The sequence below is a fragment of the Pundamilia nyererei genome, unplaced genomic scaffold (assembly GCF_000239375.1).
Source record: "Pundamilia nyererei isolate P.nyererei 1_Seehausen unplaced genomic scaffold, PunNye1.0 scaffold00232, whole genome shotgun sequence".
Lineage (NCBI taxonomy): Eukaryota > Metazoa > Chordata > Actinopteri > Cichliformes > Cichlidae > Pundamilia > Pundamilia nyererei.
In genome coordinates, this window is record NW_005187633.1 from 222,727 (window position 1) to 233,985 (window position 11,259).

Below are 11,259 nucleotides of genomic sequence, written 5' to 3' on the forward strand. Positions count from 1 at the left end.
TTCCCTAGTAACTAGTTACTTTGAAAGTAACGAGTAACTTGAAGTAACTGAGTTACTTTTGATAGAAGTAACTAGTAATGTAACTCAGTTACTATTTTAAAGTAACTTACCCAACACTGCTATTCACCCACAGGGAGGAAGGATACTGTGCAGCGTCTGTGGCACTAGTTTTGAATCTCTGGGTGAGGCTGTAAAATTTGTGTTTCTGAGCTCAACTTTAAACAACCTCTTCTTTTTGTTTTCCTTTTTTTTGCTCAACGTTGGTTCATAATCCTTCCCTCCAGCCCTCCTGTTTCTCTACAACTAAACCTCAGTTACATAAACCTACTGAATCTGTTGTTGTGTGTGGAAACTGTGGGTGCAGAGGGCGGGGCATCTTACTGCCAACGGCCACCCCAGGAATGCAGCCCCACAGTGGGTCTGGACCACAGCCAGCCATGTGGCCTCCCAGTGTCACTGAAACACAAAGAGGAAAAAAGAGGAACTTTGAGTGCGTTTTTATTTATCGTAGGACAACAAAAGGCAGCATTTTGCTCCCGTGTTGGGAGTACACGCCGAGGTCGTCTAATACTGCACGCGTTGAGTCTTTCTTCTTCTCTTTAACGATAGAAACCGCGGCGTTGTGGTGCGTCTGGCTCACAATCCTTTGATGAACACAAACACAGTTTCAGTAATATTTAAAGAATCCCCTCCAGCAGTGTTCGGTGGTAAAAGGGTTCATGCAGATGCAATGACAGACTTCTCTCTGCCATACCTGACATAAAGAGGTTTAGCTAACACTACCTGACACCTACTGTTAATCCTATTTCAAATTGCACTCTCAACCATGAAATCCACTCACAAGAGGTAAAAAATACACAGCGATGCAGTGCAGAGGTGTTACAAAGATAATCTTTCCCCTGCCACTTTTCTCCACTGGCTTTAAAGGAACAGAGCAGATACAATTAAACCATGGGCAGGTCTTCTGGGTGAGAAACGGGGGGTGGGGGCTCCTTGTGAAATTAGGCTATGCAGCAAATCAAAGGGGAATGTTATCATACTGCGAGGCAGCCAGACATGTGGCAGACACCGTTTCCTTGGTTTTTAAACCAAAGCTTAATTTGCACCAAAGCTTAATTTGCACCAAAGCTTAATTTGCACCAAAGCTTCCTGATGCTGGCTGCGGAAAGTTAATCATACAAACTCTTCCAGGCGTTGCGGTCTTGTTGACCCAGCGCTGATCCCAGAGCGGAGGCACGAGTCTGGACGGAGCTCATTCAGCACGACTGTCCTGACTGAGGGTTCGTGAGCTGCAGTAAGAAAACCAGCAGGTCCTCCAACTAAAGCAGGCGAGGCTGATGTTGAAGCTTATTGCAAACTGGCAGATGAGAGGCCGAAAACACACACTGCATAATTTCCATTACTGGACAGTTTGGGCTGATAGTAGCAAAGTCATCTGGGTTATCTTGGCAAAAGCTCTAAAGGTTTCGTTTCTAACAGCGTGCTGGCTGTGGTACTGCTATCGAACTAATGAAAGACTGTCTCCGGTTGCTGTGTGCAGGGTCCAGCATTAGTGGAACTTGACCCAAATTCTTAATCGATGAACTTCCACTTGAACGTTTATATTTAATTATCTTTTCAAAGAATATTATTAAGCATATCTACCTCTGCATTACACAGATTTAAGGAATATGACTTTAAACAAATAAAGACCCAAAAAGTAAAGAGAGAGTAACTTTGTAGTGCCGCTGACTGCAGTCAACGAGGAGGTCGGAGGCTGACAACAAGGCTGTAAAGGAGAGGAGTAGACAGTGCGGGAGGCCGGCTGTGACAGGGATGGGAGGGTGGGTGTCACCAGGTACGATTCCCCCTGTCTCGGTGCATCTCAAGAGTTTCGCCTGGCTGATCAGGGACGACAGGAATGCTGCTCCTACCCTTCAGTCAGCTGTCACAAGAGGTCACGGAAGAAGACAGAGCATGCGAGTCACACACTGCACAGGTCAGACGCATGCGGGCTACATGCGTCGGCATTCAGCAGTGTGCGCTCACGCCGCATGTGAAGTTCGACAGCAGCTCTGGAACTGGGAACAGGCGTGGGCTGACAGGAAGTGATGTGCTGCTCAGTTTAATTTCTCCATCATTTCGATTATTTTGGCAGTCACTGGTGAAGTCTGGGGACTGAAAATAGAGGAACAAAAATACAACAACTTGGATTAGAGAGGGAAAAAAGGAGGGAGTTCAGAGGGTCGTATATCATTAAGCAATTGAGAAAGTTAATTAGGCAGCTCTGATAATTATTGCCATGGCAACCTGCGTGCACTCATGCAGATTTGATTAACGAGGTGCCATTTATGCGTACTGGCTAGACGGCGAGGCCTGCAAAGAGCTTGAGAGACCCCTATAGGTGGAAGATGTAACGTGTGCTTTATTCACAGCCTCATTGTGATCCTACACTTCAGCCAGCACTTCTTTACTGGCTCCTAATGTCTCGTTCCAGTGAGAGCAGAAAGGTTTCCCAGTAAGAATAAAGGATATTTCCACAGACGGACGGGAGTGTTGAAGAAAAGAGTAAAGAAAAGATGCGTTTTGCATCTAAAGAAGTGCGTTGGTGTGGGTGTGTTGTATTCTAGTACACATGTTGCCCTCTAGTGGAGAACAGCAACACTCCTGAGCACACACCTTGCACTGAAAGCTGTCTGCAGCCTTGCTTTGCAGTCTGGTGCAGGGATGCTTCATTATGCAGTGGGGACAGTTACTAATGGCTGTTAAGATAACAGAATGCAGCAGCAATAAACCCAAAGAGCATCCGAAACGAGAGCTGAGCCAATTTCAAAGACAGGAGCTGTCATCAGTCAGAGCATGAATCAGAGAACAGATAGGTGCTCACGATCTTCAGAGCATAGTTTCATCAACATGACGCACGAGACATGCTATCAAAATCAGTTAGCTAAAAAATTAATAAATAAAAACTTAATTAGCACCCTCACCATAGATGGCACCAGCATGCAGACAAAAGCAAATACATGAAAGTAAAGTAAGCTCAGTGGGAGATTTCTCCAGGGACACGCTAATCCTCCTCCACATCATTTCACACACAGCCAAGTGAGAGGTATGGATTATAGTTTATTATACAAATATCAAGCACAGATGCATTTTAATGACAGTCATATCAATTACAGCCTCTCGCTCTAAAGTGTTTCATAAATCTCTGACAACAGCACGTGCTCAGAAAGCCACGTCCTGGTGTAAAAATAGAAAACGGGAATAAAACATTGATTTTACTGTCATGAATACCTGTTTCTTTATCGAGCTGCTTTGAAGCCAGTCTTCACCTGCAGTTCACAGCCTTGTCACAGTCTATTACAGCTGCTGCTTGTTTCCTGGCTCGTGACATTTTCTTCCTGTTTTTATGAGTAAATCAGCTACTGACCAAATATATTTCACAGCCAATGTGAAGGATCCACACACACAGGCGGATGAGGAACGATGGACACAGAAGGCAGAAAGGGACGTGATAACATACATCATTTAAATGCTTTCAAAGTCGTTATTAGAGCTACAACATTTCTCTAACAAATCAATATGTTTTTGTGTTTCTACACCACAATATTAAATACTAATGTAATAGACTATTATTGGTTATTGTTAGATGCTGCGTTTTTGGACATACTGCCTCATACAGGCTCATTTACCACAATCAGCCTGCTGATAAGATGTTTTGGTGCAGCCAGAGCAAAAACCAGAGTTAAAACATCAAAAAGCACAAAAAGATACTGACGTGTCACTGAAAGTTTCCTCATCATCAAGATTATCTGTTGTTGTGGTGAAGATAGAAAAAGTTAGCTGTCAGTCTATGTTTCTGTCCTCGCCTGTGTTCACAAACTCATAGTGACCAAGTGGGCCAAGAGATAACATGAGCTATCGACTCCACATTGAAAAGGAGCGAGGTGAGATGGTTAGACGTCTCTGCATTGAATCATATCTGTTATTAACCTCTGTCTCTCTTCCACAGCATGTCTTTATCCTGTCTTCCTTCTCTCACCCCAACCAATCACAGCAGATGGCCCCGCCCCTCTCTGAGCCTGGTTCTGCTGGAGGTTTCTTCCTGTTAAAAGGGAGTTTTTCCTTCCCACTGTCGCCAAAGTGCTGCTCACAGGGGGTCATATGATTGTTGGGCTTTTCTCTGTTGTATTATTGTAGGGTCTGTATAAATTAAGTTGAATTGAATGGGTTAAGATGGTTCAGGAATCTGACCAGAACGCCTCCTGAGCACCTCCCAGTCCAGGGTTTTTGGGAACTTCCTATCGGGAGGAGGTGTATGAGCTGGACGAGGTGGCTGGGGTGAGGGAAGTCTGGGCTTCTCTGCTCAAACTGCCCCCACGACCCAAACAAAGATAATAACCACCGTGTAGCATCACCTCTTCTTTTACAAAACATCTTTGAACTGAGCAGACCGGTTCCTGGACTTTGGGGAGAGGTCAGTGTTGTCCCATAAGAGATTTTAGCTGCAGAGTCAAATGTTTTCATTTTAAACGAGCTTTAGCCCCGACAGGGTGGTGACGTTTCTGCATCATGTGTCACAGAGGGAATCTCCTTTGCACTAACCTGCATTTGTTGACTGACAGTGATTTTCTGAGCCCATGCTGTGACTTCCATGATAGATCATAGACATCCAACACTGACCTCGAGACTCCAGATTCCTGTTTCTTGGTCAAAAAGTCTCTGCTTTGACGTTTGCTTGGAGTCGTGGTCTTGTTGGTGTTTGAACCCAGTGCTGATCAGATTTAGTCTAGAAGGAATTCCATGATCTGGTTTGTTCAAGATACAGTTAAGTTTCACTCATTTGAACTTCACCGGTTCCAGAATCAGAATCCCATACAGTAATGTAATCTCCACATAACTGTGAATGCAGTGCAGCATCAACACATTCTCCAGGTTTTCCTGCAGACATAAAGCCAACGATGCGCACTGAAGGGTTCAGACTCGGACTCGTCCATCTTCCAGTCCATCGTTTGTCCTCTCTGGCAAAGCTGAGCTGTTTCTGGACGTTTGCAGGCCTCAGTAACGACTCTTATTCCTGCATGATCAACAAGCACCAGTCTTTTGGTACAGCTGTGGCTTAAACCTGACGCTGGCTGATGGTCTAATAAATCTGTTAAGCACTGGCTTAATGAACTAGTTCAATACTCACATTAGTGATGATGATATTTCTGTTGACACTATTATTATTATTGGATGACTCTTTTCCTTTACACAGTGACGCCAGAGAGGCATAAAGTTGATATTTAAATAACATCTGGATGTGAAAATGAAGTTTGTGTTCTGACTTTCAGGACTTTACATTTGGCCTTTTAATCCAAGGAAAACTAGAAATGATGAATGCATCCACAGCTGTCAGTCTTATATTTTGTCAGCTCCCGGCAAATGAAGTTGTTCCTTTACAAAAGCACGTGGAGTTTGGGGCTGCTCGCACTCAGCACACAGATTCCCCTTTGAATCCGCACTTTTTCAACATCCTGCTGAGAACCAACAACAGCAAACAAAGACCGGTTTGACGTACCTCTAATTCAGTCTCCTCTGTGGGCAATCCCAGCAGGCCTTCAGCTCCCCTGGAGTGGTGCTAGCTTGGATCTGGGCTTTTTCCCTAAGAGTGGAGTCTAATGGACCCTGCTGTGTGGTTCCAGGCATATTCATCCAAGGAAAGTCATGTGTGCTGTGTTATCAGCACCAACATCTAAGACCAGCTTTCATTCATGCATTTCTCCTACATCGAACTAGTTCGAATAAGCTTTGGAAACACAAGTTTTTGAAGCTGACTGACATTAAGATCCACTAAAGCTGAACTCATTTTAACCAGTCATGTGACTGGGACACTGGACCTGACTCACTGCTGTTGAGGTCTACAATGAAAACGCTCTCCTCTGATGTTTGCGGACACGAGGACAGAGTGGATGCTCTGGCGTGTATGTGTGGTCTCACACATGTCCTTCTAAGCAGTCTAAGAAGTTCCTGCAGAATAACTGGACACCTGTCACTGGGTCTGAGGACAGAGAGTTTATATCTTCAGCTTTTTGAATATTCTTTGATTTATTGTTATTCATGTTGTAGTCTTTGCATTTCTTGTTTCTAAGTTATTTTCTGTAGTTTCTAGGATGTGGGTTTTGTTTCTATGCCTCCCCTGTCTAGTCAACCTCGTCTCTATGTTCATGCATCTCCTGTGTCCAGACTATGTCTCCATGTCTCAGTGTCAAGTCTGAGTCTTTGTGAATGTCTCCTGTATCTTTGACAGTCTTGCGTGCTCTGTCAGTGTTTTTGCTTTTGCTTCCTGGTCTCGTTATGTGTGATTACTCCCAGCTGAGCTCTCCTCCGGTGTCCGATGCCCTCGTTATCCCTCTGTGTGTTTAAGCCCTTTGTCTGTTTCCTCGTCCGTGACATGTTCCATGTCTCAGGTTTCTAGTTTCCTCTCTGTTTAGGTTCAGTCATTGTCTTCCTTCGCTTTTGTTTGTGTTTTTGGGTCCACACTCTCTCGGCTCCACGCCGTCTGTACAACACCTTACATTTGATTCTCATCAGCATAAAGCTTTCAAAAACTTGTGTGGATGCTGTACACAGAACACAGTGTAAAGGTCTCAAACCACCATCTTTAGGTTTTACTAGGAAAATGACAAATAGTTATGGTGATTTACTGCAACATGTAAACATACACAAAAACACAGTTTGTATTCAGGGAGCCTAAAGGGGCCGACCAGCTCTCTCCCTGTGATTCCAGCCTAAAACAAGACTCCACGCCTCCTTACTGATGTCGCAGCCTTGTTGGGACATGGTGGCCGTCCACCAACCATCCACCACGTGTGAGCATGTGAGCATTGATCAGGGGTGGTCGAACTGCAAGTCTCTGGAGGATCCTGTACCTTGACGTTCGCGGGACTCCAGAGGAACCAGCAGCTTCAGATATCTGTTTGCTGCTTAAAGGCCTTTCAGCTGCTGCTCTCTTAATGTATTTGTCTGGCAGAAACCTCCCTCATTGCTGTGACTCAGCCACAAATCTCTTAACAGTACAGTCATCACGCTGGAAGTTTTCGTGAAGGTTTTCATTCCTTGTCCAAGTCATTAGACTATTTCACGATTTTCAGCAGCAGAGATGCTTTTTCTCTCTCGTACTGTTTGGTGGTCTGCTTAATGTTTTATTTGTCACCTGTCACCCACTCGGCTCTTACGCAGAGTTTCTGTCTGAATCCTGTTCGTGTGTTTACACCACTTTGCATTTAATCATTAGTTATTATTAAACCCTCTCCCACAGTGTGTCTTTTGTCCCGTCTCTGTTAAAGGTGAGCTTTCCTTCCCACTGTCACCAAGTGCTTGCTGGTAGGGAGTCAATATTTTGATAGATCCGCCCAATTTCTCCAAATGAGTTTGCTTTGCAGATTTTCAGTCAGTTGAATCGGGTGAAGCGGGAGGCAGAGTTTACTGAAGAATGCCTGCAGAGTCTGTAACAGACTCAGAGTACAAGCCAACCAGAAAGCCCGAGTTCGCCTCATCTCAGGGTCAACAAACTCAAATCAATTTAATTCAGTTTTATTGCTGTGGTGCTAAATCACAACAAGAGTAGCCTCCAGGCACAAACTCGCAGTTATTAGCTAAGCCCGTTTCCTGCAGTAGGGTCCAGGTGATCGACCTGGCAACTAGAGAAAAACCAGATGAAGTACAACCCCGTACACTTAGAACTGCATCCTACCAGACAGATGTACTATCAGTAGTATGGGGTGGAGGAGCAGCCTGTTAGACTCCTGCAGACTCCTGCAGTGAGAAGCAGTAACATAAAGACACGTGCAGAGAACCTCTCTATAAGAGCAACTGATTAATGAGTCACTGCTCAGCACCCAGCCAGGCTACAGAGGGCCAAAGTCTTAACATGTCGACACACTGGGCTCTTAGGTAGGCACATTCAGCTTTCATTGATGCAATTATTATTGAACTAATCACGGCATTAAAAAAAATCTTTATTTAAGCAGGGAAAAAATTAATTGACATTAGAAAAATTCTTTTCCAAGGATGTCCTGGCCAAGATGAGAACAGCACAGTGTGCAACGTGCTAAACAAGCTCATGTAGACATGAGCAAGAAAACCTGCTGAATTTCAAACTGAGGCAGTCGGCATTGATCTGTTTTGATGTTGACTCTCCGAGTCTTGGGCGGCAGAGCAGGAATTCTGACTTTCCCACACAGGCTGTGCTCCATCAGCCTCAGCATAAAAGGACCAGCTCCTGCACAGTCTCTGTCATGTGTGAACATATGTGAAGTGTGGTAAACAGGCTCCTATATGGCTCCGTGTTCCCAGCGCCTCCCTGCTGACTGAAAGAGGGCATCACTAACGCCTCATCTGTAAAAACTCACCTCCTTTCCCCAAATTTGCTGCTCACAGCCTCAGTAAACAAACGCAGTCCCCTTGGAACAGCTTCTTCTCGTCGGTGTGGAACTTCTCTGGATCATCTGGAATATCCTCACCTGCACTAAAAACCATCTCCTCTCCCTCACTGAACTTTCCCGTGGTGAGTGGCTCACCTGTGTCCTCCTCCAGGTGCTTAGCAGTCCCTACAGTTAAATCTTAAACTGTAGGGACTGCAGTTTAAGGTGGACTCATTTGAGTCCACCTGTAACTGTTGGCACAAAATGGGGAAGAAACCTGATCTGAGTGACTTTGACTGAGGTTTGGTAACTGCTGCTGGGCAGTCTGGTCTCAGTATTTCAGAGACTGCTGACCTACTGGGATTTTCCCCATACAACCACTGTATGGGAAACTGTTTACAGAGAATAGCCCAAAAATTAAAAACATCCAATGAGTAGAAGCTCGCTGCCTGGTTGATGCCAGAGAGCTTTGATCTGACAGAAAGGCAATAATAATAATTCTTATGACCAACACACAAGGTTAAAGGTTAACATTAAACCTGAGACAGATTGGTTAACATACATATATATATATATATGGACAGATAACCCATCTCACCTAAAAGTCCTTTTTTAACTGTTCGTATTTATAATCCTACCATATGATGTTTACCAGCAGGTGTCAGTGGTCAGTTTACTTTTTTCCATGTGGACTTTTAAAGTAAAGCCAGCTGGTTTTAAAGACTTCAAAGTCCTTACTTTCTGTTTGCTGTTGTGCCAAACACACATTTCCTTCCTGCTTTCACAACATGACTGTCTGCCATCAGGCTCGGTTGAGATATATCCGTTGACAGGAAGACAAAGACACGATGCATGCCGGGGCACCTTTTCTTGCAGTGTGAATGTGCTTCCCTCAGTCAGTCTACACCGACCTGTAAATGTGATGGATTGCCTTGAAGTTGATTCAGGGTGGAGAGATGAATCCAAATTACTGCGGCAACCTACTGACTTCATAAACAAACAGCTGGACTCGACTACCATGAACTTTCAGAAAAAAGACACGAAAAGAGACTTGAGTGCCTGACATTTCTTTTCTTGACACTGCAAATATAATTAAATGATGCAAGTTTTCGCCTAACTTCTAGGTTTATACTTATACTTGGTTCAACTATGATGTTTGCATGAAGCTGCATGTTATACAAAGCAATGCATGCATTTAGTTTACGTCTATATTTTTAAGCTGACTCATCCCAAGATTAAAAAGACTGAACTAAATCACATCACCAAACTCCAACAGCCTAAATGCAAGAAAACCTGAATAAAGCTTCATTAGATAAACTCTGACAAAACTTTGCAGGATTAAGAATTATGGAGATTATAACCACAGACTGTATGAAAGGTGAGCATCATAACACCATCTTAGTTTGGATACAAGACCCTGAGGACGCTACAATCATAAAGCAGCTGATTTTAGACTGACTGAGGTTCCAGATGAAAATAAAGTTATCAGATGCATAACTCCTAACCCCTTTACCTGGACCACATGAGGAAGAAGGTGAAGTGAAAGTATCTGTGCTCTTATGCCGAGTCCCAGTCACAGGCGAATTCTCGGGCTTGGCTTCTGTGGTCAGACCAGAGTAAAGGAGCACATCTTCCTCACACAGCGTTTACTGTAGAGTCAGACGTGATGCTTCTAATCCTGCCAACAGTCTGTATCATAACAGTCTCATGTCGTTTGTTCCCTTCTTCTGTCACTTACCTTGAATCCACATTGATAAAATGTTGCAACCACCTGGACGTGTTTCAGAATAAAAAGCACCACTGAAGCAAAACCACATTCAGTTTGGTTTAAACTTTAAACGAGTTCATTTTTATTAAAAATCCATTGGTTCAACAGTGATTGACAGCTGTTGTTTCACATGTGAAACTCAACTCAGTTTCTTCAAAGTATCTTACAATGACATGAAAGCAAGAACTGTGCGTACAGATGAGTGAGAGCAGGAAAACTGAAACGAGCGCAGCCCTGATCCAGGACTCGCAGTGCTGACTTCAGTCACCGAGCGGCACGCACGATTCGTTTTGAGAAAGGTTAAACTGGCAGGTTTCCATTCCAGCCAAAATGCCCACTTCTTTCCACGAGCACAAAAGATACCAGCATAGACCAGCTGTGTGTGCTGAGGCCAGCGTTTTAATGTTAGACCAGCCTCAAGTTGCCCACTCTGTGATACCAGCACACTGAAAATGACTACATGTTGAAATCACAGGTCAGAACCTGAAAGCTTCCAATTAAAGTTTACAAAGACCAAGAAAAGATGTGAAAGATTTTAGATCTAAATCACTTCCTGTGCTGCGGGACAAGCGGACTCCATAAACCTCGTGTCTGCTCTGTATTCATGTTCGTTGTTTTATTAAACTACATTTTGTCATTTTTCCAGGATGAACTCATCCTCAGAAACTTATGTTAAAGGCAGCTGGCATGATTGGTGTGAGGGGCATTTCTATATCCACACAAGTATAGCAGCTGAAATCCCACTGAGCAGCTTCCCCCGTTATCCAACCCGCAACAGGACAGCACAGACGATAGCAAAGGTCAGGACCTGTTACTGCTGTGGTTCTGTTGAACTGTGACGTGTTTTATCAATCTGATTCAGGACGCACCGAGACTGGATTACGATCTAGAGTTAGCATTAGCAGCGAATTAGCCGCTCGGGTTTAAGCACAGCGTGGAGCTACGTGAGCTGTGGGACAGCAACTCACACAATCACGACACCTGGGCTCGCATTATAACGAGCTCTGAACACTCCACCACTGTTGGATTTATAGCAAGTGCTCTGCTCTGTTAGACAAGACGAAAGTCAACTCTGTGATTACGCCATTATTGGAACTTGTCCCTTTA